Source organism: Halichoeres trimaculatus, unplaced genomic scaffold (genome assembly GCF_033239565.1).
Source record: "Halichoeres trimaculatus isolate MK-OKI-2021-1 unplaced genomic scaffold, fHalTri1.1 fHalTri1_scaffold_17, whole genome shotgun sequence".
NCBI classification, from domain to species: Eukaryota; Metazoa; Chordata; class Actinopteri; order Labriformes; family Labridae; genus Halichoeres; species Halichoeres trimaculatus.
Window position 1 is genome coordinate 6,908,010 of NW_027437195.1, and position 25,714 is coordinate 6,933,723.

Genomic DNA, 25,714 nt, shown 5'->3' on the forward strand with positions numbered 1-25,714 from the left:
AAAAAAAAAAAAAAAAATCAGTTTAGCTTTTCCATTTAAAGTGAGCTGTACAATGACTAAAGATTTTGTGTCTCTTTTGCTGTTGCCTAGCATTTTGTTACCACTTGAACATGACTTAACTACGCTACCTCACAACTTTACTAGAGCCATTTGAAAGCAGCAAAGAACCCTTTGTGTCTTGTTGCAACATGTCGGGTAACAAAGGAACAATGATATGATTTATCATAAAGTAATGTAATAACTGGGAATGAGCTTTTGGAAGAAACCTACCAACTTTAGCATCCCTCAAGTTTGTTTTATATACATATACTGTAAAGTACATGAACTAATGAGTATGTTTCTCAGAGATTTTGTTTAATTGTTTCATTTTTAGACGGAGCAGGTGATTTATTAACCAAGAGAGTCTGGTGTACGTAGAGCCAGTGGTACTTCATTGTAATAGTTGTGTTGTAAATACATAGCCCCACGCCACATTTCGCTTTGCTTCAGTCTCTTCATTTTATATTTCCAGCATTACGCTGAGTACTTCTTTTGTTTGTTCTTTCCCTTGCTCGTTAACTTAAATTGCCCCCTGGTGATTAATATGTCTTGTTGATTTTGTAAAATCCACTTATAATGTCATGACTGTAGATGTTGTGCAGTGCAGAGTTAGACATGTTAAGTCTCTTTATACAACGCTAACATCAGGTCGACAATTTCTTAACGGCCATTAATCAATCATTGATTAATTTTACTATCCCTTATAACTATGCCTAAAATATCTTGATATCCACAATCAGTTTTAAATGTATTTATCGAAATTTATTTTAAATTAAGTTTTGGTATTATACGCATCAAGCATTTTATGAAAGAAAAAATATCTTGCAATTTTTTATTGGTCTAAATCATTAAGCAAGGTGATTTTTGTTTTAGTTGATACCTCAGATACATATATAACTGAGCCAACACTGGACTCCACTGTAGAGCAACAGTCACTTATTAGGTGATCTTAAGTGATCTCCTCCTGTGCACTATTTTAAGCCATAACCAGATCTAGGCCAAGACATTAACCTACTTGCTGCCCAAGAAGTGACCTGTTTGAATTAAGCCCAGTGTTCATGGCCAGTAAAAGACTGCTGCTGACTGAGCAGCTTCCAGTACAAACTGTATGTCAGGCTCTAAGGCCTGCTTGAAAGATAAAAAAATAAAAGTTACGTGCTCCAGGAAGAACAATTCTATCAAACCACTGCAGACATGGTCTACTCAACAACAATAACACAGCATTTACTACACCCAAATGTCCTGTATGCATCATCAATTCTTTTTTTTTTCCAGAATAGATTGTATCATTGAATCCAGATACAACTTTTAAAAAGGACTGATTAGGTTTTAATTGCTTAATCAATTGTGAATTAACCAAATTTATGAGCACTCAGCGAACAAATGAATAGTGATTTCAGCAGGAAGCGATACCAGCAGCCACCTGACAACACCTCAATGACTCTAACAGCTGTTAAGAGATAATCAATACAGTGATTGGCAGCAGTGGCGGCCTGAGGCTCAGATTATGCCGGTTTATTGTCAATCATTCTGTTTTTCTGTGGTCACTTTCTATTGCACTTAGTTCAGACAAGGTCCTGTTCTTCAGACAAATAACATGGTGAATAAAAATAAAGAAACAACACAAATATAATATTTAAAGACTAAAGTGGTTCAATTAGTCACAATTTCCATTTGAGGGCCTTTTTACTCCCCCATGGTGTAGCTGATGTGTTTTATCAGTGAAAACATTTTTAAAGCACGACAGGGGAATTCTGCTAGTTAGTGCCAAAAGCTGTTAATTAGCTACTTTTAATCTCACATGAGATACACACACACTGATTTTCACTTCAGTTTAAGACTGTTAAACTGTTCAACACGCATCTCATTTGTTGGCACCCATGCAGCTCATTTGTGCCACTTGTAAGATTCTGTTTTAATATTAAAGCGTAACTCTCACCCCAGTTTCAGCAGGAGGCTGCAGCGTCTGAAAGCACTGAGAATTTTTGCTTTGACAAATATTGATTAATTCAGAGAAAGAGAAAAACAAAACACACTCTTTCTTAACATTGTCCTGCTGCAAAATGTGACATTATTTTGCTTCCCTGCATCCATATTTCTTTCTGGTTCAGGAACCAAAACTACAGCTTCTGTTCTTTGTTCCAGGATGGAACCATCAGGCCTATCAGCGCCCTGCAGACACCTCTTATCTCAAGTTTAGTGTTTTATGACGCTGATAGAGTTTCTTATTTTTTACACCAGATGCATCAGCTCAATGAACCTGCGTAAACTCCCTAATCTAAAAACAAAAATCAACTTTCATCAAAAATAAAAGTCTAGTTATGTTTCCCAAAATAAAATATTATGAACCATGCAGTTTGATACTGGTGGTGGAGATTATTTAAAGACAGTATGAATCACTTGTTCATTTATCAGTTTAAAATGCTGTGTAGCAGAAGATTAATTTTATAATAATTATTATTTTTCCTGTATTTTATTAAAAAAAATAAAAAATAAAAAAATAAAAAATCAATCCTCCTTCACAAAGCCATGAAGCTGACACACGCTTCGCTTGGCCATACGGTGCTTGGGACAGAACAAGAAGACGCGGCATCCGCACGTTCTCTCTCTGCTTTCACGCACCTTTAACGATGGTGAGCGGAATGGCAGCAGAAACAGGAAGCTGTGAACACGAACAACACGAGCCTCAATATCAAAACTGCCCCTACGATAATAAAAATTCTTCAACCATGAAGCTATAACAGAACAAAAGAAATCCTGTAGGCTGCTGTTAGTGTGCGATATCAGAAATAAGTGATCCTCAACAACTTCCATGCTGCAGGCTCTGAACTGCATCAAGCGCGAGGACGTTCCTACAACGCAACCCGGAAGCTCGGTGATTACTCTTTCAAAATAAAACACGGTTGTCCGTGTACTTCATATGAAACTTGCTGCAGGGCAGCTCAGAGGTTTTTGCTTGAACAACAATTGTTTTCGTTAGTATCCAGGTTTAATATTACTTGGATTGGGGACATAGAAACATCATCATATGAGTGAAAGTTTGACACTGGATTTTAATGGAGAACATTATTTTATGAAGTAGCTGTGATGGTGTCTCAAAATGCATTACCTTGTCTCCACATCAAGTGTTGGGGTTCAGACTTTAAGAGTGTGAACCAAAGCCAACAGCACACATTAATGTTAATTCCACAGACATTAGCTTTTATTCCCAATCTGGGCTATGGTGGCCTTCTTTAAGCCTACATCAAAATCTTTCTTGTAGGGATACAAAGAGTTACTTATAAGCTGGAGTTTGTTTCACCTTGACAAATGTTAAGCTACACAAACATTAATATTACAGAGATAAAGGCACATCTTCTGGAGATAGTGTTCCTGGAACACTCCTATTCAACATGAAAATACAAATGCATTGGGAATTCGGTATCCTGTAGCTATGAGCTGAAATAATCAGAGATTTAAGAAGATCCCTTATGAGAGACTGTGTGACCCAGTTTTTGTGATGCCTCAAGGTTTGGATTTGTACTAGTTAATGCATGTCTTTGATATATATTTGCAGTTTCCCAAGCCCAACTCACAGTAACACCAGAGCTTCTGTGACACTTTGAAGGATATGGCAGGTGGTTCTGAGGTTATTATCCCCATAATGCTCCCCTCTGGTGAGGTGTATTATAGAGTCATGTGTCAAAGAAGCCAAGGACATCATTCTCAGGTAGGCTATAGTTGCCAAAGGATGTGTTTTATTTTGAAAGATATAACAGGAAGTCGTGGCTATTTGATCGGTCTTGGAAGTTGTCCTGACCGCTGCGCTGTGTGGATTAACGGCGCAGGAGAAGCGACCGATGGGGAGGACTGATGACGAGCGGGACAGTGGCGTGGGGATTTCGGTGTGAGTAACGGAAGTCAGCAGCACTGGGATGTAACCACGTCTTTTGTTCAATTCTAAAATATTGCGACCCTTTCAGTCATTTTTACTCCACTCCAGACTGCAGTGGAGACGCGCAGAGTCGAGTTAACAGAGGGTGAGCGACGTAAGCAGAGACTCGGAGACGGAGGGAGAAGGAGAAGGAGAGGTAGAAGCTTGCGACTGTGAAGTGTCTTTCTAAAAATCCTTCGTCAGAAAGCTTTAGAGGTTTCCAACCTGGGGATTTTGTGGATTCTAAGGAGGGTTTGTTAACCGACAAAGTGTGCGTTACGCGCGGAATTGGTTCGTTGGAATAATTAGACTTTTCCGCCCTTTGCCTGGGATATTTTATCTTTCTGTGGAATTCCTTTCACCTGCTCGAAGACAGCGACCGGCAGGAAAAGAAAGGAGGAGGGAAAGGAGACACTGCCGGCAAGAAGAGGTGGCAAAAAAGAGGACAAGAAGCTGCGAAAAGGGATGGAAGGATAATTTCAGTTTCTCTCGGATGGGATTCTTCCTTCAGCCCGCGGATGGAGGGATGAAACTGGGAGAAAAAGACGGGGAGAGAAAGCAAGAGAGAGGAGGAAGAAGAGAGGGATGTAGTCGTCGGGCGTTGTAAGAATGCAAAACGGACGCACCCCTCTGGAAGACAGGATTGAAAAATAAACCCACACGGAATTTACCACCACTTAAAGGATATTACACACACTTACCTCGATATATATGGGGCACGTTCTCTTCTTCGGAACCTATTTGTTTGGAGTAATAACTACAGTCACCACTGGCTTTCCAATGATGGGATTTGCGTGGACAATTTCGCACTGAGACCAAACGCACGAACCAGAACATTCAGAAAGAGGTAAAGTTGAAACTCTTCTCTGTTCATACGTGCAGAATGACCGCTCTGATTCCTCCTCCCCTTGTCCACCTTTGAGTCTTCCAATTCTTTCTCTCAGGCTGTCTGGAGAAGCAAAGGAATGATGGTTGCTGAGGGATAAAATGGGAACTGTAGAGTTATTTTCAGCTCTCCTTGTAATGAAATTTAGTCTGGATGATGAAATGGGGCGTGGGGAGGCAGAGAGGGTGCATTGAGGGAGCAGTGTTGAAGGGGTTACTGGGGGGGTGCTGGGCTGTACATAAAACCCCAACACAGAACATCGCAAGGTCAAAATCCAGCCCGGTGTAAGTTATAGGGTCTGTCGCTCCTTCTCTTGTTTCTGTGCGTGTTTGTGGGTGCCCACGCGCCTGAAACCGTGCCTGATGGACGCAGAGGTAGAGTTGTTTCAGTAGGCTCGATTTCAGCTGCTCTGCACCCAGTTGAGTGCTGTGAATTAACGTCAGTGTGTCTGTGTCTACGCGCGCGCACGCACGCAGGCAGGAGCGCGTGTTGCTGCTGCCAGGGAGGAAGACGACTTGTGTGTTCACATCCGCTAACCTTTCCAGATCTTCATGTTGCCTTAATGACAAATTTAGCAGACGTGAAAGACAGGAAGGAGAAGTAGTTAGATACACACTAACTGCGCCCTTTTCTGTGCGCAGACACTGCACCTGGACGGAGACAGCGCGCGCGAGAGGCTCACCATTAAAGCCTGTGAATTGAGGTGGATTGAATTGAGTTGAGACAGAAAAGAGAGGAGCGCGAAATGTCAGTGTCCCTGTGAGTGCAGCGTGTCGTGTTTGTGCCCCAGTTCAATCAATACAGCCACGCAAGTTTGAAGTGAAATTAAAATGCGCATTGACAGCAAAGCAGCATGATATACATTTGTTATTGCGCGGTTGGTCCGCATGCGCGTGCGCTGAACCACAGCCCTATACCTTGTTGGCTCAAAGCCAGATGATGATGGAGCTTGTGCATATCGTCCTCGAGACGTGTTTGCTCGCGCGCAGAGCTTTAAGTTTCGAATGATGACACGTGCTCGTGTCCGTGCCTGACATACAATCCTGGATATATAACACCAGTGAATGGAGCAGGGGCCAGAGCAATGCAGCTCCATTGAAGACTGCTCCCAGACTACTGACTGTTGCCTCCTTCAACTGGATTCCAGTCAATATTTGCCATTCAACATTCGCCTCCTCACTGACTTTGGATAGCATGGCTAATTTGATATCAATACTGATTTGCATATTACTCACTTGCTGTAATGAAACTTATTTAGAGCTCATCTATTGTGGCTTTTACTTCAAATGGCAAATTACCAAACTTGCTTTGAAAATTGAACAATTAGTTCAGCCAAATGCAAATGGTCAACATCACTGTGGTTTCACAGTGTAATGACTACTTATTCCTAAAGACTGACCTTTCATCTGTTGTATGCTCTGCTTCTTGGTGCTGGTTGAAACCTTTCCTGAGCTCTCCTCAATGTAAGAGGATGTTGGTGACTGCAGACATGTTGTTTGAGCTGGAAACATGATACATTCTGAACATAGATGAATATAATTTAAAACGAGGTCAAAATCTGGAGAATATCTGCCAATGTCTCTCAAACCAAGATTTTTCTGCTTACCAGTCCCTTTAAGTGAAACATCTCAAAAAGATGTTGGTATGAGATTTGAGCCTCAGAAACATGAATGAATAAGACTTTTTGTTTCATGGTCTTGGATCTTTACAATGGAGACACCGCATTCAACACATATCAGATGATTAAACTTGTATCAATATGGGTTATCCATCCACAAGAGGGTACCAAGCTGTTATTTGTTTTTTTGTTTGGCTGATGATGCTAACTTTATTTTTTTTTGTTTTATGATTTTTAAATCACATATTTTTTGTTAAAAAAAAATCTTTTTTGGGTCAAACTTAACTCCTTCATTTTAGTCATTGTTTATAAGCTTGGATGGGAAAAAAAAAAACGTTTCCACTTCTCTCCAGCAGAGGGCGAAATGTTTTTCTTCGACTTTCTAGTAACCTTATCTCAGATCCCCTGAATAAACCTCAAAAAATGACTTACATGTGATGTGCCTTTTTTGGGCTCCTGGTATAGTCTGTAGACATTATTATCATCATTCAACGTTTTCACGTGGTCTGGAGTTAAAAAGCTTACTAAAAATCTCCCCAATATTGTAAATATCAAAGCATTGTCATTTAAAGTAAATCAGAACCTCGGAAATTGTAGAAGGACATATTGTCCCAGCCCGGTTGAAAATAAGTAGCCATGTTGTGGTAGATATTGTGAAATGGTGATTAATGGGTGCTTCGGCCCCATGAGCATGCATGTGGCTTGAGTTTCAGCTCCAAACTGTCATGGTCTAGCATCAAAGGGGGACCCTATTAAAATGTGTTTTCTAGATGCCTTGGACTAAAAGTGCTAACATTTTAACAGTTAAAAGGATCTTGGAATGAAAAACTAAAACCTTTTAGAAACATATTTACAAGGCTTCTTGTGCATCTTCTTGTATTTCATTAACAGCACTGAGACATGAGTACCAGAAGAGAAAGAACACAGAATGAAGGGAGGAAAATGGAGGGAGGAGCTGTGGACTGGATCTGCTGATCAGTCTGATGGTGGAGGATAAAAGCAATTGTCTCTGCAGTCTTTACCACTCTCTGCAAGCGTCCAGGGTCCATGTGGTGCTCTTTGTATCACACAGTAATGCAGCTTATCAGGACTCTCTTCAATTCTGTTTGTTCCTCATCACATGGAGAGTTATCCCTCTTGATGGTTCACTAAATCAGCAGAAAATGTGTTAATAAGAAATATCATTCAATCAAACATTTTGCTACGAGGCTGCATTTTTGGAGTTTAATGTGTCTCTAATTTGGGCCCCTGACATGTCATGACATGTTTCTCCCCCCGGTTCCCTCGACTCTATCTTCTCCTAGATTGGAGTTGAAATGGTACAGTAGCTTGCATTGATTGATCAAGGCAATAATTTATGCACACGAGCCACTCATGCTGGTGCTAATGGCCCATGGATATGGAGGCCATTATGCAAATGCCTGCCTGGCTCTAGAAAAGAGTGTGGGTGAGTGAGCAGAGAGGAGCTGTGGTTTTTGCTCCATTTTAGTTCTGTTTAGCCTACTATTTATGCCTAAAAGGGCTTGGTTTGCTGTGCCATTAGCTTCAGGATGAATAGTGGTGCATTTGTGTGAAAGATATTTTTTGAGATTTTATTGGGCGATGAAAGACAGGAAAGAAAAATGTTCTATTTTAATGCCACCCCCTGACTCGCACTTAGTTATTCACATTTAATTTGCTTTAGTGGCGTCAGTGCCAAACTAATAGTGTTTGAAGTGCCATCTGGCCCGCTGTATGACTGGCTGTGTCTTTGGGTGCTGCTGACTTGATAATGAAAGATCATTTCCTCTTCGGAAATAAAGCGTGCGGTAAAGACTGAGGTGAAGTAGACGCAGTATCTCATTTTCCATGAATTAGCCTCTCTTTCTCATTATTTTTACCACCTTTCCCAACAGATCTCACCAAAAATAGAATTGTGCTAACTTTTATCAGGCTGTAGTGCACAGGAGTCAAGAGGCTGTAAGAGCTGTCCTTTATTCTTTATAAGGATGGGGGAAAGTTATTATACCTGTCTTTCTTCTTGCCCTCTGTTTATCTTCTCTCTGCGACTTTCTCTCTCCTCCACTCTGTTAAGCTATCTGACAGAGGGCTGCAGGATCCTGTGGAGTGGGTGGTGGAGCTCTAATTCAATTTATTCTACTGCTCGGAGACAGACAGAGGGAGCAGGAGAGAGACGAGGGGAAAAAGACAGAGAGAGCGATAGGGATGGAGACCACAGATGTTAGGGAACATTTCCTATTAGCAGTGAAGAGGCAGGCTTTATATAAAGCTGGCCTGATGATGTGACATCTGGATTAATTCTGCAGGTGATGAAAATGTTGGTGTGTGTTTGAGTTTGAGTTATCAAGTGAAGCATTGTGTCTTTAAAATGTCATCCCAGCCAGGAAAACACAATTTCCCTTTTTCAAAGTGAAACTTCCAGACAGCCTCCTCCACCAGAGACATTCCTGAGCTCAATCATTTTCTGATTGCTTGTTGTACAAAACGAAACATGATCCTACCTGGTAGTTTCTCTTAATTTGTAATAGCTGTGGTGCTTTTAATCCTGTGCAAACCAACCACGTCTGTAACATAAAGAAGGGCAAATCAGGAGACATAGAAGTCCTCTGACGATGGTAATCCAGTCTGAATTGGATAACTAGTAATCAGGTGGTAACTTGTCCAAAGTTTCTGCTGCCCTCTGTCTGATCAAAAACATTAAAAACAAAAGCTTTGATGGTGTTTTGGGAGAAAAAATCAGCTGGATAACTTTGCTACACAGCATGCAGGCCTACATAAGCTAATAGAAGCCTTATTAGATGGTTGACATCCCTCCAGCATGCACTTAGAGACACTCCTATATCTTGGACCAGTTAATTGCCTTTGCAGTGCTAACTGTATGTGTACATTAAGGCAGTGTCATCATGTGGCCTTTTGTATCCAATTAAAAAGAAAACCTAGACAACCTGAACAGCTGAGCTCACTTTTACCATATTATGGTAACTGCTAGAGTACAGATACACATTAAATTGCTTGTTTCCAGGAATTGAGACTCTTAGTGGCACATGTACACTGTAAAATGGGACAAGTTGAGCTAACTTAAAAACCAACAAACAATTCAAACAGGAACTTAGCTGATTTGCTTTCAACTCCATGAAAGTATTACATCACGGTAGCAATGCAGAATTTCACATTGAAATGATACAGAAAAATACTTTGGAAACCTTAACTTTAAAAAAAAAAAAAACATGGATTGTGGTTTTTTGTGGTTTTACCCCCCCCCCCCCCCCCCCCCAAAAAAAAAAAATAAATAAATAAATAAATAAATAAATAAAAATAGTAATAATAATTAAAAAAATAAATAAATAAGTAAATGCATTACTTCAACTGATTGAAAATTCCCTTTTTACAGTGTACGTAGACTTGCCCACCAATGTTCCAAAAGTGAAGGGCCAAGTAAATTAGGGCTTATTTGTGCATGTATAAACTGAACAAATCAAAACACCTTGTTGATAACTTTTTACCTACACCAAGGAGGTTTTGTTCTTTGGAGAGTGTGTCTGTTTGTTGCTTTTTTTGTCTGTGAACAACATAACTCAAAAAGTAATGAACAGATCTTAGTGAAATTTTCAGGAAACATTTAAAATAGGATAAGGAAGAAGTGATTAGATAATGGATGTGATCTAGATCACTGTACGGATCCAGGACTTTTTTAAAGGATTCTTATTGTTGTGAGATAGGGCCATTTTCACCATATGTGTGTAACTCTGCGATAAATGGTCGGATTGCTTTGCAAAACAATACAAGACAAGGTCACCATAATTTCGGACAGATGTAAAAGTGCAATCCAGATCTTGACAATATTCTGTACACTATACTGTATACTAAGATCCGGAATGTGAAATATGTTCTGGGTCATCATAATTTTCAACACTGTCAGGTAACAAATTGTTGTACAAACCTGCAACCAACACCAAATTGTAGCAGACAGTCTGCTGAAAGGGAGTATAACATTAAAGTAGGACTAAAGTGTTGGTGACAATTACAATATGCTTGGTGGGGGTCTGCGCTCTCTGAGTGCTTTTCTAGTTTTTCTATGTTGACCCAACTCAGAAAAACTAATTTTTTAAACTTGACCAAGCTCTAATTACGCTACTTGTTTAGAAAGTGTGTTAATATCATTTTGATGAAAAATGAGGTGAGTTCACTTAATTTTATGGAATTCATTGTTGTATTTTACAGTGTAGAGTTCAAAAGAATGTTATGTAATTGAAAGATAAAGATGAAACAAGAGCTGTTAAGCTGTTCTGCTAGTTAATTTTTGATTGGTTGAACAATTGTTCTGGCTACTGAAGCCTGATCAACTATGGAAATAATAATTTGTTGCCAACCTGGCAGAAAACAATTTGCTGTGCAGCCCCCCTGCATCTGCAGTAAACCTAAAGAAGGGGTACCGTGCTTTAACATATTTTACACATGGATATAAAGTAACAGTGCTGGATAGATCTATCCTATATGTGCGGAGTAGGAAGCCTTAAAATATCCTGTACCTCTGCTTTCAGTACAGTACAGAGTTTGTGTATTTGGCATGAATGCACCACACCAAACACTGAAGTCAGGAGGGAATCCTAAAGAAACAAAAGGTTTGATGGTAACACTTATCTTCATTGAATAGAGCCTGTATTTCTCCCATGATAAGAATCAAGTGTGTCACATTCAGTTAGCCTTATGTGCCGTTTATTGACCAAAAGATGCAGAGGGAGCCTCAGTTCAGGTTTTATGTAGCGTAATGTTTGTTATACAACACCATGATTGGGCAGTTAAGCTATGTCTGTGTTTGTTTTTCATCATTTAGCCCACTGCAGAGTCTTCAGCTGATTTTACTGCTCGCACAATGGGTCATTGTGAGCATTCTTGCACATCGATGAGCGCAGATATTTGCAGCAACTTGATGAACTTACTAAATTGTCAGGCATTTCATTTACTGGATGATGTAAGCAGAGATATATACAGCTCTGGCATTTTCACCCATAACTCATTAGTCAGATGAATTTAAAGAAGATGTGGGGGATTATCTTTACTTAATGATGCCCCACCCCACATACACACACAGAGACTTCATTAGCTCTACTGTTGCAGTCTTTCACTGGTTTAAACCCCTTCAGATGGGTCAAATTTGTGGTTCTTCACCAAGCGGTTCAGTTTGGTTCGTCTTGGTACGGGACACATTTTGTGGTGTTTCCTTTGACTAAAACTGGGACAGGTCCCCATATTACTGACCCGTACCCACATTTTGGTACCCTTCTGTTGGTTTGCCAGACATACCACAAGGTTGGCTGTGGAAACACACACAGGATCAGGCTTTACTGAACTGTACTGATCCATACCAGACTGCTTGGTGGAAACTGGGCTTATTATTATTATTATTATTATTATTATTATTATTATTATTATTATTATTATTATTATTATTGTGTCTTTTTTGTGAAGCTTTAAAATAGACAAAAACTACTTTCAACATCTTTCCTCCTAACCCTGCATCTGGGAAAATCTTGACGTAATACCTTTTTTTTTTTTTTTTTGTGACAGATTGAATAAAATGAAGCAACATTTCATTGGGTGACTTCCAGAGATGTTAAGCTATTCCAAAAGCCTTGCCAATATGTTTTACTTAAAATCTTTTTTTTTTTTTTTTTTTTTGTATTTTTAACTATAATAAATCACCTGTTAAGCTTCCTCTCAGTGGTTTCCATCAAATTCATTGTTGATGTTTGAGCTCATGTGTTGAGGTGTTGATGATGAATCTCTTTGTTTCGCCCCACATTCCCGACACTTATCCCATTTTCACCAAAATCACCTTTATATACAGAAAGTAGGTGTCATACAGGTGTTATTAATGTTATTAACACCCATCAAATCAAAAAAAGTAGGGCTACTACTCTGTGATGGCATTGTTGTTGAATCACATTAGCTTCAAATACACTGCCTGCCAAGGCAGGATTAGTCTCTGACTGGCTGGTAGCTCTAGTTTAGTTCCTGCTTAAATTCCATTACAGGGTCGTTAATTACATTAGAATAGATTTATGTGTTGTTGTGGGCGATGTGTGTGTGGCATCTTCTTGGACTTTACCTCATATGCTCTGTGATTGTAGTGACGACTGCTCCTATTTTGGGTTACCTGTTTATTACACACCCTTGATGTTGTCACACACTCATTTAGTTAAATATTTTCCTCTTTTTATTCCTCCGTCTTTCTTTCTTTCCTCCCCCTTCACTTGTGTAAGTAAAATGACTCACACTCATTTGATCCTCTCACCAACCTGCCTCTGTCTGCACACCTGCTGTTTCAAAATCATCCGTGACATGTCTGACACTTGATCCTGCTTTAGGATGCCAGCAGGGAGGATGCTTGTGTGTGTACACGTGTATGTGTGTGTCTGCATGAGTGTGATGGTGAGAGCATGAGGAGTGGGTGATGTGACAGATGTGAAACATGTCGGGTGATAATGAGCTGTGTTGAGGATAGATAACTGTGGGTGAATGTGACACAATGCAGACAGTCTTCTGGCTCGCTGCCCGCTCCCTCTGTCTGCCTGTATTCATGTCTGCGTATGCATAGAGATAAACGGTGAGCATGAAGAGAAAAGCAAACAACCTTTTGAGCTTCTGACTACTGGAAATGGGACTATACATGAAAGATGTCTGAAAATATGTCTATTTTATCTGCCTCAGATGTGTTTGCATTTAGATAACATCCCATAACCATGAAGTCTCACCTTGGGATGCAAGCATCAAAGTGAAAACTAGTGCTTTGAATAAACAAACGTTTAAAGGCTCATTCCCACTCCCTTCATGTACAAAAATGTATCTGTCCTGTTCAAATGATGTTACTGTCACTGCTTACATACCTTCATGCGCCCTTTACATTGGTATTGCTGTTAGCCAATACACCCACCAGGGGGAGCAGCCCAGGGTCAAAAGCAAGCGGCAACCTCCAGTCCAAGAATATGCAGAAGTGTTAAAATCTTCTGTTTCTCGAGTGTCTGCTTGAGGCTGGCTCCGGAAGTCCAAGAAGTCACACACACACCAAGACAAAACAAACAGCAGAAATTAACCTATTTACAGCCTGGTTCAAAAAACGTCTCCTGTCTGAGTCGCTAATTTTACTATTGGCACATGTTGTATGGGGGGTGAATTTTTTTCTAGCTTGGCAGTTCATAGGATCAGAGGCACAGCTCAGTGTCACGTGACCAACAGGTGCCCAATAGCTGTGCGCAAAGACCTTGCCACTACCAATATGGCCGCTGTGTGCTTCATTTTCCATTTCAGGGACAGACGGGGGACGTTGGAGAGACTACGTCCATGTTTTATACAGTCTATGGTCAAAAGTTTATGACAATAACAAACTCAAAAACAAACATGGCGACTGTGGATGAGGTATTGCTAATGTACCAGTTGCATAAAAGACAAAAACGGAGCCAGCGTTGTAGGAGGCGGTGGTTGGTGTGGCTGTTAAGTACATCCCAAGAGTTCCACCATTGTTACCTACGTATCGGGTAGTAACAGCTATACTGCCCTTACAGTTTGCAGTGGTACTGCTCTGTTTGGCGCAGAAATGCAGACGAAATGAACACTGAGCAGAAGAAGACTGTCCGTATCCTGATCCGTTGATCTGTTGTTGAGCATAAATGGGCTTTAAGTCTGCACAGTTCCAGATAAAATCTGAAAATCTCGAGAACTACATTTTAAAGTGATGTTTTTAACATTGGTTTTCAGAACATTACTCTGAGGGGCATGTTTGCATGTTAATGCAATTGCAGTATGTGATTCTAACAAAAGAGCACATTTTTGTTTGTAAAATTGATAAACTTGCCTCTGATTTCTTGGAGCCTGTTTCATTACACCCAGCAGCTGCTATGACAGTGGGTGTGAGAGTGTTGGTGCAGTATGTTTGTGTAATTACAAGACTGTCCAGCGTGCAGAGTGATCGACATGAATGCCAATGAATAGAAGCATGATAAACGTGCTGACGCTGAAGTGATGCCAAAAAAAGGACATATTTCATTTGGGAGTGTTTTGGATCCAACTATGGCACCTCTGAAAAGATGATGCAAAAGTTACAAAGTTAAACGAGGTATGGAGCATGACTGTATGGCTACTTTGTATTCAACTACTAAGTATGATAAATGTATGGCTCCTCATCTGCAATGTATGATACACTATGGCGTAATGTAGGGGAAGCTTTGATCCTCCCTTAGAGGTAGAACAGAGGCAGAAAGGGAAGAAGACAGGGTGATGTAACGTCAGAGCTAACAGGGTAGAACCATGTAGGAACCCCCTGCTGAGAGAAATGAAGACAACACAGAAGTGCTAAAATCCGCAGTTTGTCCAGTGTCCACTTGAATCTGACTCCAGATGTTCTGCTTGAGTGTAGCTTTTCCAATATGGCTCCAGGCGAAGATAGGCTTCAGATCTTTGCATCAGAAGATAATGGGTGACTTCAGAGATTCAATCATTTATTAGAAGGTAGACAAGGGCTGTGTGCACATGCATGTCTGAGTTTGTGTGTATTTGAAGCTCCTGCTGTGTGTTTATAAGCCATTCCTTTTGCTCTTCTGCAACCCTGCAATGTGATGCGTAATCACACACTGGGATACCAATATTACCCAGTTTAGGGAAGCAATATGTTACAAAAGAGACAAAAGGATGGGCAAACTTTGTGTCAGTGCTGAGTCAGAGTTACAAAGACAAAGAGACACCTAAAGGGAGTTAGAGCCAAATAAAACTACAGCAGAGTATTTATACCAGTTTTCACCAGGCCTGGATCAGCTCATAGGTGGGTAGTTCTGAGCACAAGCGCTCATACTGCACTAAAATGAGTTTCTAATGAGTCCCCAGTGAGCTCTTGGTACATCTTAAAATCACCAAAAATCCTAATTTTATTACCTGATATTTTAATTTCTTAAACCAAGAGATCACAACAATCAATTTTACAGTATGTTCCTTAATAACCAGGTGAGGAGACTCGTTTTTCTACTTCCTTATCTTACAGTCACAAGTCGCAGAGTTTAACCACTTGTTCACTAGTTAGAGAGCAGCTATGATGTTTCTTATGTTGTGTGTGGTATGTGATATGATTAATGTTTATTTGATCTTAACTGCAACTTCAAGTGGAATATATCCAATCTCTGCTGCTGTTAAAGGTCAGAAAACTGCTTTTAGTACAAGAAGAAGATGACACAGGGTTGTGTAAACGTATTACCAGGAAGTTGCATAAAAATGTACATATTGAGATGAGTCATAACTCTTTATTTTTAACTTGAGTTACCGGCTCTTCAGCACATCCAGGACTGTGATTCACTTGTCATCATTGTACTAATTATAAGCACTGCAATAAAGTATTTACCAGGGGATTAAACCAAGACTTTTAAGTCACTGTATTAAAGTGGGCCACAATCCAAGCGCTGCTTTAGATTATACACACCAGCAGTAAAGTAGCTTTTCTTAAAAAAAAAAAAAAAGTGAGACGGAGAGAATCCCAGGGGGTAAAATGATTGAAACATCAGTGCTGGGGAAGCTTTTATATGCTGATAGAGATGCTTTGTAGTCTTGCCACTGAAAATTATTGAAAAATTCTCTTTGTAGAACAAGTCTTAGCAGGGTCAGGCTCAGGCACAAACATTCAAAAAGCCAGTTAACACATGTTAACATAATCTGAACTTCAATACACAGACTGTGATGTGCAGTGTAAAGTAGTACCAGTACTTCTTGGAGTCCTTGCTGGCTTTACTGTGTGCATCCTTTACCTTTCTGCTTACTAAAGACTTCAGACTTGCTGAGTTTGTGAAACTGGAGATGCCTGTTAGTCCACAGCCTGTGACAGGAAAGCATGCTGACAGTTTGTGTGGTCTGTGTTTTCTGCAGAGCTGCATTTGTATGTTGTGTGTTGTGTCCATTGTCCTTGTCAATGTGCTTGACATTGTGTGTGTGTAGGGTGGACAAAAAAATGTCATCATTTCCTTTGCCTACGAAGAAGTGTGTTGCATGGTTTTGAGGCAACTGAGTGAAGGAAGAAATAAAAGATGAAAAAATATACCAACATTTCTTCATTCAAGACAGAGTTCAAAGATCCGGAGTTCAAAGATCCACTTTATTTAGAAGTATCAGGTTTAAAGGATGTTGAAAATAGACTTTGTTATACAAAGGACAACTGAGAGTGTGGGCAAAAACATTTCCTGTGATGCTCTACAGTCATAGTATGTGTTTTTATATTTTTAGGGAATACTCCCTCTGGCCAATACCACAAATAACACAGCATTGTCAGCTTGTCCGGTTAGATAAGGAACACAAACATAGAAAAAAAAAACAACAACAACAACATCCTGGCTCCTCAAGACTAAAACATAGTTTGTTAATTCACTAAATTCATCATTAAAGCTCATACTGTTTTCACAGGTTTAAATTTAAGATGTACAAGTCCATGTTTAGTAGATTTGAGAGTGAGCGCAAAAAACAAGGATGTTAGATTTGGATGTTGGATAAAACGGTTCCCTTCAGCAACAGGTGAAGAATTAAGGCTCACAAATGCCGTACAGACACTTCAAATGCTGTATTTAACTGACATGATGCTGTTTTAAAAAAACAGTTTTAATAAATGCAGATTGATGGAGCATTTATATAGATCACTGAATGGCATATTAAGAGATGGCATCAACCAATGTCTACCCTCAAGCTATATACAAGGTCCCCCTTTAAATGATGCTATGTTTAGAATAGAATAGAGTAGAATAGAATATTTCTTTATTGTCCAGCAAAGTGGAAAATTGACTTTGGCTCACCAGCACAAGAAACATACAGCACTAAAATACAATAAATAAATAAAAAATGTCTTACATAAAAACAACATATATAAGACACAATATAAGAGCAGACATAAACAAGATCTGGTTAAAAATAAAAAATAAAATAAAAAAGTAAAAAAACACTATTAAAACAGCTCAGGTCATTGTTGTGAATTCTTTAGTTGTGTTTAAGTTGGCGGTAGCATTTAGAATTAAAAAAAAAAAAAAAAAAAAAAAAACATTAGAAAAAGCTTTGGCTGGAGAAACTCTATAGCACCTCCCAGATCTCAAAGGCCACCATTAATGACAGCACATCTAATCTATGACAGTTATGGGCTCACATTTAACATAAAATTTGCAATAAAGTACAGATGAATAAATTCTAGCCCCTCTGTGTCTCAGATTTATCACGCTTGGAAATCCATAGAATGACCTCATAATTTATTTTTTTTTTAATTAGTTTGCACATGCAAGTTAAATTAAAGTCCTAAAACCACAGTAGCAGCTTTATTAGAATGAAGATCGAATTTTAATGAGCCTGGGGTAATAAATGCTATTTGCAGTGTTTTATTAAATATAAATTAAAAAATTTAATAATGACAATTAAAAAAAAACAACCTCTGCCTTGGGCGAGCAGGCTACCATATTTAAATTTAACATCTAATCATCAGCATTGACAGCCTTAACAAAATAAAAATGCTAATGAAGTGTCTGTTTATCATACTTCAAGTCAAATTAATTGTAAAAAGAAATCCTTGTTCTATCGGTGGATTTGATTACAGGAAGCACTCTGGATCAAAAGAGCTACAGTTCTTAGAAAGTTCATCAGATGTGGATGTAAACACTTAAGGGAAAAAAAGTCTGAAGTCACAGCTTGAAGCTGATAGGTTTTATCTTGTTTATAATTAGATAGGCTGCAGCACACAGCCACAACAACTCTTGCAGATACTGACTTAATTGTAAATGTCAGTCATTTACCCAAGCACTTTGCAAGAATTTAAATCAAGTACTTGGGCAGAAGTTTCTCATTTAATTAGCATTATGTTATAAAAACAGTTTTTTTTTGTTTTTCAAATTACTATTTATATTTAATATCCATTTGAAGAAAAAAAGGGAAATTAAAAAAGGAGAAAAAGTTAATACAACAGGTCACTCTAAATGAATGATGTTTGAAATGATGAAGCTGATAAAGTAAGTTTTTTCAGCACCATGGACAGCTCTATTGAGCCACTCCGTGCCGAACAGCTGATCAGCACCACGGACAGCCACAGTGTGCTGTGCTCTCTGTTTTGGGGTTTCTTAAGTAGCACTATGGACAGTGATGTCTTAGTAAAGTTCTTTTTTTTTGTCTCTCATCTATTTTTTTCGGATTTGAATTATTAAACTTGGTAATAAAAAATAAATTTATCATTAAATAAATTGATTAATATTTTTTCTTTTCTTCTAGTTTCTTTTAGTAATTCTTTAAGTATGCCTTTTGATTGGGAAGCGCCTCTTTTTTATTTTTTTTTTACTTTCCTCTGATTACCTCTGCATGACGTTCAAACCACCAGCACAAACAGGTCATCTGTGATGAACGGTGTTATGTTTGGGGGCAACAGCCGGACTGAAAACTGACTAGATTAAATGGTGCATTTAATTAAGAGGCTTGGGATCAGGGAGTCAGAGATCAGTCTTGGCCCATGCCAGCAGTAGCTACATTTAGCCTAACTTGTTAGTGAGTGCCATCTGTTCACACACAGATTAACGCTACACAGAAGGCGTTGGCTATGGGTACACTGGTGCTGCAGTGTAAAGTCCTCCATTCAGCGGACCCCATTCCCCTGAAACAACTTTGAGTCCTGTGATCCAAACAGAGCAGTGGAGTATTCATTGATGGTGTGTTGGGTGTTCTTTTCTAATTTGTTATGAAGCCCAATAAACTGTTGTGTAGTACACACATTTTGTTTTGTTTCCATTTGTGTTTACTCTTCCCGCCTCATGTATGAGGTAGTTTACAGCTCATTAAACTCACCATATGTTAATGTAATTTCTGTCAGTATTAGCAGCTCGGATACAGGAGCAGGAAAATGTTTGTGTTGATCACATCTGTGGAACTGAAATTAATCACAATAACCAGATGATCTTTATGTTATGGTCCCCACACATTCTACTATTTACTTTAATTTATCAATTTATGACACATGATGCAGCTCAGCTAATAGTATTGAGTAAGAGTTTAATGTCAGGGCGATTTCAAACTACAACCAGTTGGGAGTTTTGTTGATATGTATATACTGTTGTTTTTTCTTTGAGTCTGTTTTTTTCATCTTTGGAATAACCCAAAATAATCAGTGTTCTTAAAACATCTCTGTAAGAGCAGTTGTTTGGGATCAATTTCACCCTAAGATCTGCCTACTGATACTTCTTCTCATGGGAACTGTGAGCAATCTCCATGCCTTTGCTGGAACATTCTTGTCATTCTCTCATCTTGCACTCCTATTTTTTTCTGTCCCTGCTGAAGCAGAAAACTATTCACCATGCTGTAAAAGGTCCTCCATTTTTGATTCTGAGTCTTTGATTTGTGGTTTTCAGCCTGAATGTTGAGTTGTTCTCCAACCCATACCAATCAGCTGCCAAAGCTCTTATTGGTAATAGAAATAAAACTCATACAGTAGATATTGTTCTGTTCAGTTTTATTGGGCTTTATCATTGCCTGATGACCTGATTTGACACTGTACTGTAGTGTAATTAATATAGAACCACACTTAATGAAATCCTACATAGAGTCAACAGGTAGAGTCACTGCTGTAGTGTCATTGATATTTCTTCTTCTTCCATTGTATCCGAGTGACTTTGTATCTTTTTGGTTTGGTTTGGTTCAGACAAAACTTTAAAATTACCCAGAGAAAAGACCTCCGTAATCCAAGGAAGAGGTGAAAGCAGAGCAGTGTACCTTTGTCTCTCATCTTTGGAAGTTTTCTAGATTAATTAACACTGAGGTTCATCATCTGTAGCGTAAAACTCCACCCAAATACACTCAGCTGATGCCAAGAGCTTCGTACAGACATCCTTTAAATTCAGTTTGCAACTTGTTTGTGTTTTTTTTTATTTACTGTAAGAATTCCTATTTCTGTGATCAGAGACTCAGTATATTTTAGCTCCATGGGTTGTTGTTGGCTTTGCTGGCTCTATCATCTCCTCCAGCGGTTAGCTCTATCAGCTTGTTTTTTCACATCTACATTACTGAAACAAGCTAAAGGAAATCTTCTCATGTTCATAATGGGACATTGACATAGAAAAACAGGGTGTGTGCCTTGCTTAAAGGCGCTGTGAGGACTTAATACGTGAGCTTGAAGTGGTATTACTGTAATGAACTTGTCTGTTCACAATCCACAATCTAAAATGAGATTTTAAGGCACCAGAAACAGTTATTGTCAAAAGCTGTTATTCAGTGTCCGTGGTCAGGTCAGATTTTCCTGAGGGAAGACAAATGGGGGAGGCGGTGACTCAGTCCGTAGGGACTTGGTTTGGTGATTGGTGGTCCAAGCCCAGGTGTAGACATAGTTTGGGACTTGGGCTGATAGCTGGGGAGGTGTTGGCTTACATTCCTGAGCATTGTCGAGTACCCTTGAGCAAGGCAACCCCCCCAACTGCTGCAGCATCATCACTCTGACCGCCAACCGTTGCATGTTTCTGTAAAAAAGTGCTGTTTGTGCATTTGTTTATTTATATAGCATGAGTCAGAGTGTAAAAACAGAATTTCCCCCAAGGGGATAAATAAAGTATATCTTCTAAATGTATTTATGACACTTATACTTAGCCGGCTGTTGTGTGGCAGGAGTGAGATGACCAAGTAAGTGAGCAGAGAGATCTGGCCTTTTTCTTAGATTAAAGAAATTCCTGAATCTGTCTGTAAACTGCATTAAACAAAAACAAAAACAAAAAATAGTGACTTTCTGAAATGATAAGCTCATATCATAAGGACCTCCTCACTTGTTAATCACATGTTAAAGGGGCAGGCCTCAAACACCAAGGTTTGCCCCTAGCTCTGCCCTGGACAGACCTCCAGAGGACTGGCCAGTCAGAGGGAAGGGGGTTTGTGGAGCAGAGAGCCTTAAAGAGACAGCAGCAAGAGTCTCAAACAGATGCTGAAATAAGTGTGTTCTTAAACAAAACTATGAGTCAAAAAGGGTGTCTCTGTTGTTGTTTGTCATTTAAAGCTACAACAGGAGCACCAGATGGACAGTGTGAAGCCTAAAAAAGAACAATACTCCCTCTTTAACTGTATAAATCATTAAAATTCTGTTGTTTGGCCTTTATTAGTGAGCTATAAAAGGCTGTTCACTGTGGAGAGTAAAGGTTCGGCCATCTGCTCCAAAAGCATGGTCACTTCCAAATGACTGCTTTCCACTTAGCTAGCCTTAGCACCAAATTCTAAAATAGACAGCCAGCTAATACGAGCTTTGGCAGTTACTCTATTATTTTTTTATTTCTTTCTTCTTGGCACTAACCTGAACTCAGCAAGCTGCTTTTCTGCAACACAACCTGATGGCCTAATTTATCCTGCTGAAGGATATTTTTATGGTTTGTGGCAGCTGCCAGTAAATTCAGGGCCATTTATAGGGATCTCTGAGCAGCTCAATGGACACATACTGCTTTAGCCAACTAGTGTGACATAAGACAAGGGAGTGGAATATAAGAATGAAAACTGGGATTACACATTTGACATGACTTTACCCCGGTGATCCTATTGTTCCAGACATGTTGATAGTGGTATCACACAGGTAATAACTTTATCACATACCTACAGACAGGTTCCCTGGACTTTTGGGCACAAAGGTCTGCTGAGTAATCCATTCATGATAAATCCCTTCGTCCTTGGACCAGATAACAGCAGACATACTGCATTAATTTGCCTCATGTTGTACACTGCAAACTGTCATTGGGGGTTTGACCTGTGTCAAGATCAAACGACATTGGTTCTTGAAATCCCTTTAAGCTGATTAAAACTCAAAGCAGGATGCTTCAGAGATGTTTTTTTAAAGTGGAGAAATTAAGTTTAAAAAATATCCTTAGACTTTAAAGGACTATTAAAGCAGTGCTGTCTTTCTATTATTTATTTATTTGTTTTATTTGTTTTATTTTTATTTTTTACATTTAAAATTGATTAAACTTGATGATTAGGCACAAACATATGTTTTACAGACCTGTTTTGGGGTAGCAATATTTTGGCTTAATTTAAAAGTTCAAAAAATTTGAGTACTTAGATTCCAAAAAAAAAAAAAAAAATGCTCAAGGAATTAACCCCACCTCAAGGAATCATTATATTCATTTCAAAGCATGTTTTTTTTTTTTTTTTTTTTTTTTTTTTGCCTGGACTACATTTAATTTGGCATATAGCGCTGACATCACACATGCAAAGAAAGAAAAAGGAGATGCAGTGTTTCCAGCTTAGCAGCTTTGTCGCCAAATTTTGTGAATTTTCAGACCCCTCTAGCAACTTAAGCAACTAACCACAAATGTAGCGTTTTTTCAGTTTTTTGGAAACTCTGACGAGCATTTCTTCATCTCGGCACATGTTGCTTCTCAACGATTAGCGCGTGCTGAGCCCCTCTCTATCCAAAACCCTCCGAGATAGACTCCTCACTCACAGCGGTCCCTCTCAGCTGCAGCCAGAGCAGGAGACTGCATACAAGTGAATAGCACTTATACTTATCCCCTTTGGGTCACTTTTGCTGGTTCCAAGCCTACATAAAGGAGGAGGATTGATATTTTGACATTAAAGAAAAAAAAATTAAGCAAAGAAGAGTTCATTTGTAGTTCATTTAGAGAGTGTAGTTACATGCTTCCTCTCTCCTTTAACGTCCCTGACAATTACATGCAAATGACTTTTATGCAAATTAGACAATTGTGTCATTTTGCAACTTATTTAATTTGTACAAACACAGCACGGTAGAGTGGAGAAGATGAAAAATAAAAACATAAAAGAGCTAGCTAGGCTGATGTCATGTCTAGCTCACACATTGATGGATAAAATATCAAGTACCACTGGCGCTAATGCGCTCCAAAACAGCAGGTGTCATCATTTTAGTTTAAAAACTACAAATATTCAAAATATGTCACTTGTTTTTTCACTTGTCTCAAATACATTTTCATTTGAAAAATAAATGCTCTTTTTTTTTTTAATTACTTGATTAACGGATGGAAGTTTCAATAGTATACTTGAGTACTAAAATATTGGATAGCTGCAGCCCTATAAAAGTCCTTTAGATGTAAAAATATGTTTAAGTAACAGCATATCTGTGTAAACACAGTCCATTCCCCTTTGAACCTGACATTTTTTCCCTAACAGCAGAGTTGTCATGCTGAATATTACTTTGCAAAAAGAAATGAATACATAATGATAAACGTATAAGAGTCTGAGAGTTGTAGAGTCTGGATCTGTGAACATAAACACTCTTTATTACATCGCAAGGGCCTCTCTGTGCACTCTCACAGACTGAAAAGAACAGCATGCACACAAAACATGCACTTATAACCTTCACACACACACACACACACACACACACACACACACACACACACACACACACACACACACACACACACAGAAGCTCAGTAAGTGGGCTGATAAGAGGATGTTCAACATAACTGCAGCTGTCCTCTGGGATCTAAGACGAAAACATGACTCAACCATTTACCAGCAAAGGAGAATGAATCAGCACATCTACACAGATGAACAAGCGAGGCACCCATCAAGCTATACCTGCATCTATGTATTTGGACATACATTCAAAACAAAGCCCAGGAAATGGTCGACGATGTGTCATTTGAATGCTGGATACCATGTTACTGCTGACACTGGATGTTTTATAAGTGGAGGCCATGTCTGCACTAACATCGCTGCATTCAGCTGGGTGTGGTTGGGTATGGTGCAATAGAATACAAGCAGGGTCAGACGTTTGTTGCTGCAAGTTGATAGAATAAGGAAGATTATTATTCTCAGGGGGATAATGCAAAGAGCAAATCCTCAGCAGACAGATTCTGACCTTTAGAGGCTATTTCTGGAGCATCAGTGGGGTACATAAGTATGATATCTGACACAGGCTAAAGAGACTTTAGTTTGTATCTCATCCTAAGTTCATGATTAGAAAACTTTTTCTAAGGAGCTGACTAAATTATGTTTACAGCCACATGACCTCTTCTCCATAATGAGGGCATGGTGTGAGGACAGGCTTCAAAAACACCCAACAGGCAAAGCTCAGACACACCATTAAGAAAATGAAAGATAGGGAATAAAACACAGAGAGAGAAAGAGAGAACATTTACACAAAACATCCAGAAAAAAACACACCCTCCCTTAGAGCAATTAGGTCTCTAAAAGCCTAGACAGCCATCTCAGACACCGGGAGGTTAAGTTTGAGTCTAGTAGTGTATATTTACGGCTGTATACTCGGAGTCAACACATGAGCAGTTTTACAGAAATTGCTTGGCAGTAGTAAATGTTGAACCGTCCAAGTCTGAGAGCGCTGTGCTGATGCTGGTTTGCCGGGTGTGGGTTTAACTGAGTCCAGGTATATTGCAACATACAGTGAGTCACAGCCTGTGACCCAGTTGAGCTTTGTCGCTGGGTATGACCTCATTCTGAGTGCGCAGTAAAAAACAAATCCTATGTTACTGCAGCTGCTTTTGTCAGGTACAGCAGGGCCGGCTGCATAAATTAGTCAAGTATTTAGTATTTCACAGGATTTCACTGAGCTATCAAAAGCAGCGCTGCTTCTTCCGGGGCTGCTTTGCAATGCTGATTATAAATGCATTAAGGCATTTGAGGTAGTGTAATTAGCTACCTGACTCGCCTCAAACAAGATACGACAGCAGACTGAATTGCAGGAACAGAGTGGCACAAACACCAGAGGAACGACAGCAGCATAGCAAAGAGTTGCATCAACTGTATGAATGTGTGTGTCTGTCTGAGTACGTGTGTGTGTGTGTGTGTGTGTGTGTGTGTGCATGTGATCTCAGGTGATGTCAAGCTTACAGACAACAGGCCTGGTGACCTTAATCCCTGTTCAGAACAAAAATAAAGCAGAATGGGATTGTTGGGTTATACCTCTCTGTGTTTTAGCATGGGTGCAGGATTGTGTACATGTGTGTGGTCATAGTAGATTATTCATGCATAACACATCAACCGGTTTGTAAAAGACAACACACACACTATCTTAACACATACTCTGTGTGGTGTGATAAGCCTGTTAGCAAAGCTTTGGCTCACAGGAAGTATCTGAGGTACTTACAGTAACTGGGCGGGGTTGTTTTCTGTGTGTAAGTGAGTGTGTGTGTGAGTGGTTGGGATGATGTCACTGGGTGTGTAATGGTATTTGTTTGATTTCATCATTATGCCCCTTCATCATATACTTTGGCTAACGTAGCTGAAGATGTGATAAAATATTGATATT

The 25,714-nt window shown here is 39.3% G+C and overlaps 1 protein-coding gene across 1 annotated transcript in view; it reads left to right on the top strand.

Annotated features, from left to right (window-relative positions):
• Window positions 1-3,833: 3,833 nt before the first annotated feature.
• Window positions 3,834-25,714, top strand: part of lrfn5a (leucine rich repeat and fibronectin type III domain containing 5a) — a 168,684-nt gene continuing 146,803 nt past the window's right edge. The window contains exon 1 of the mRNA XM_074692287.1: window positions 3,834-4,799. The gene's annotated coding sequence lies outside the window, so the exon portion shown is untranslated. The remainder of the gene's footprint in view (window positions 4,800-25,714) is intronic.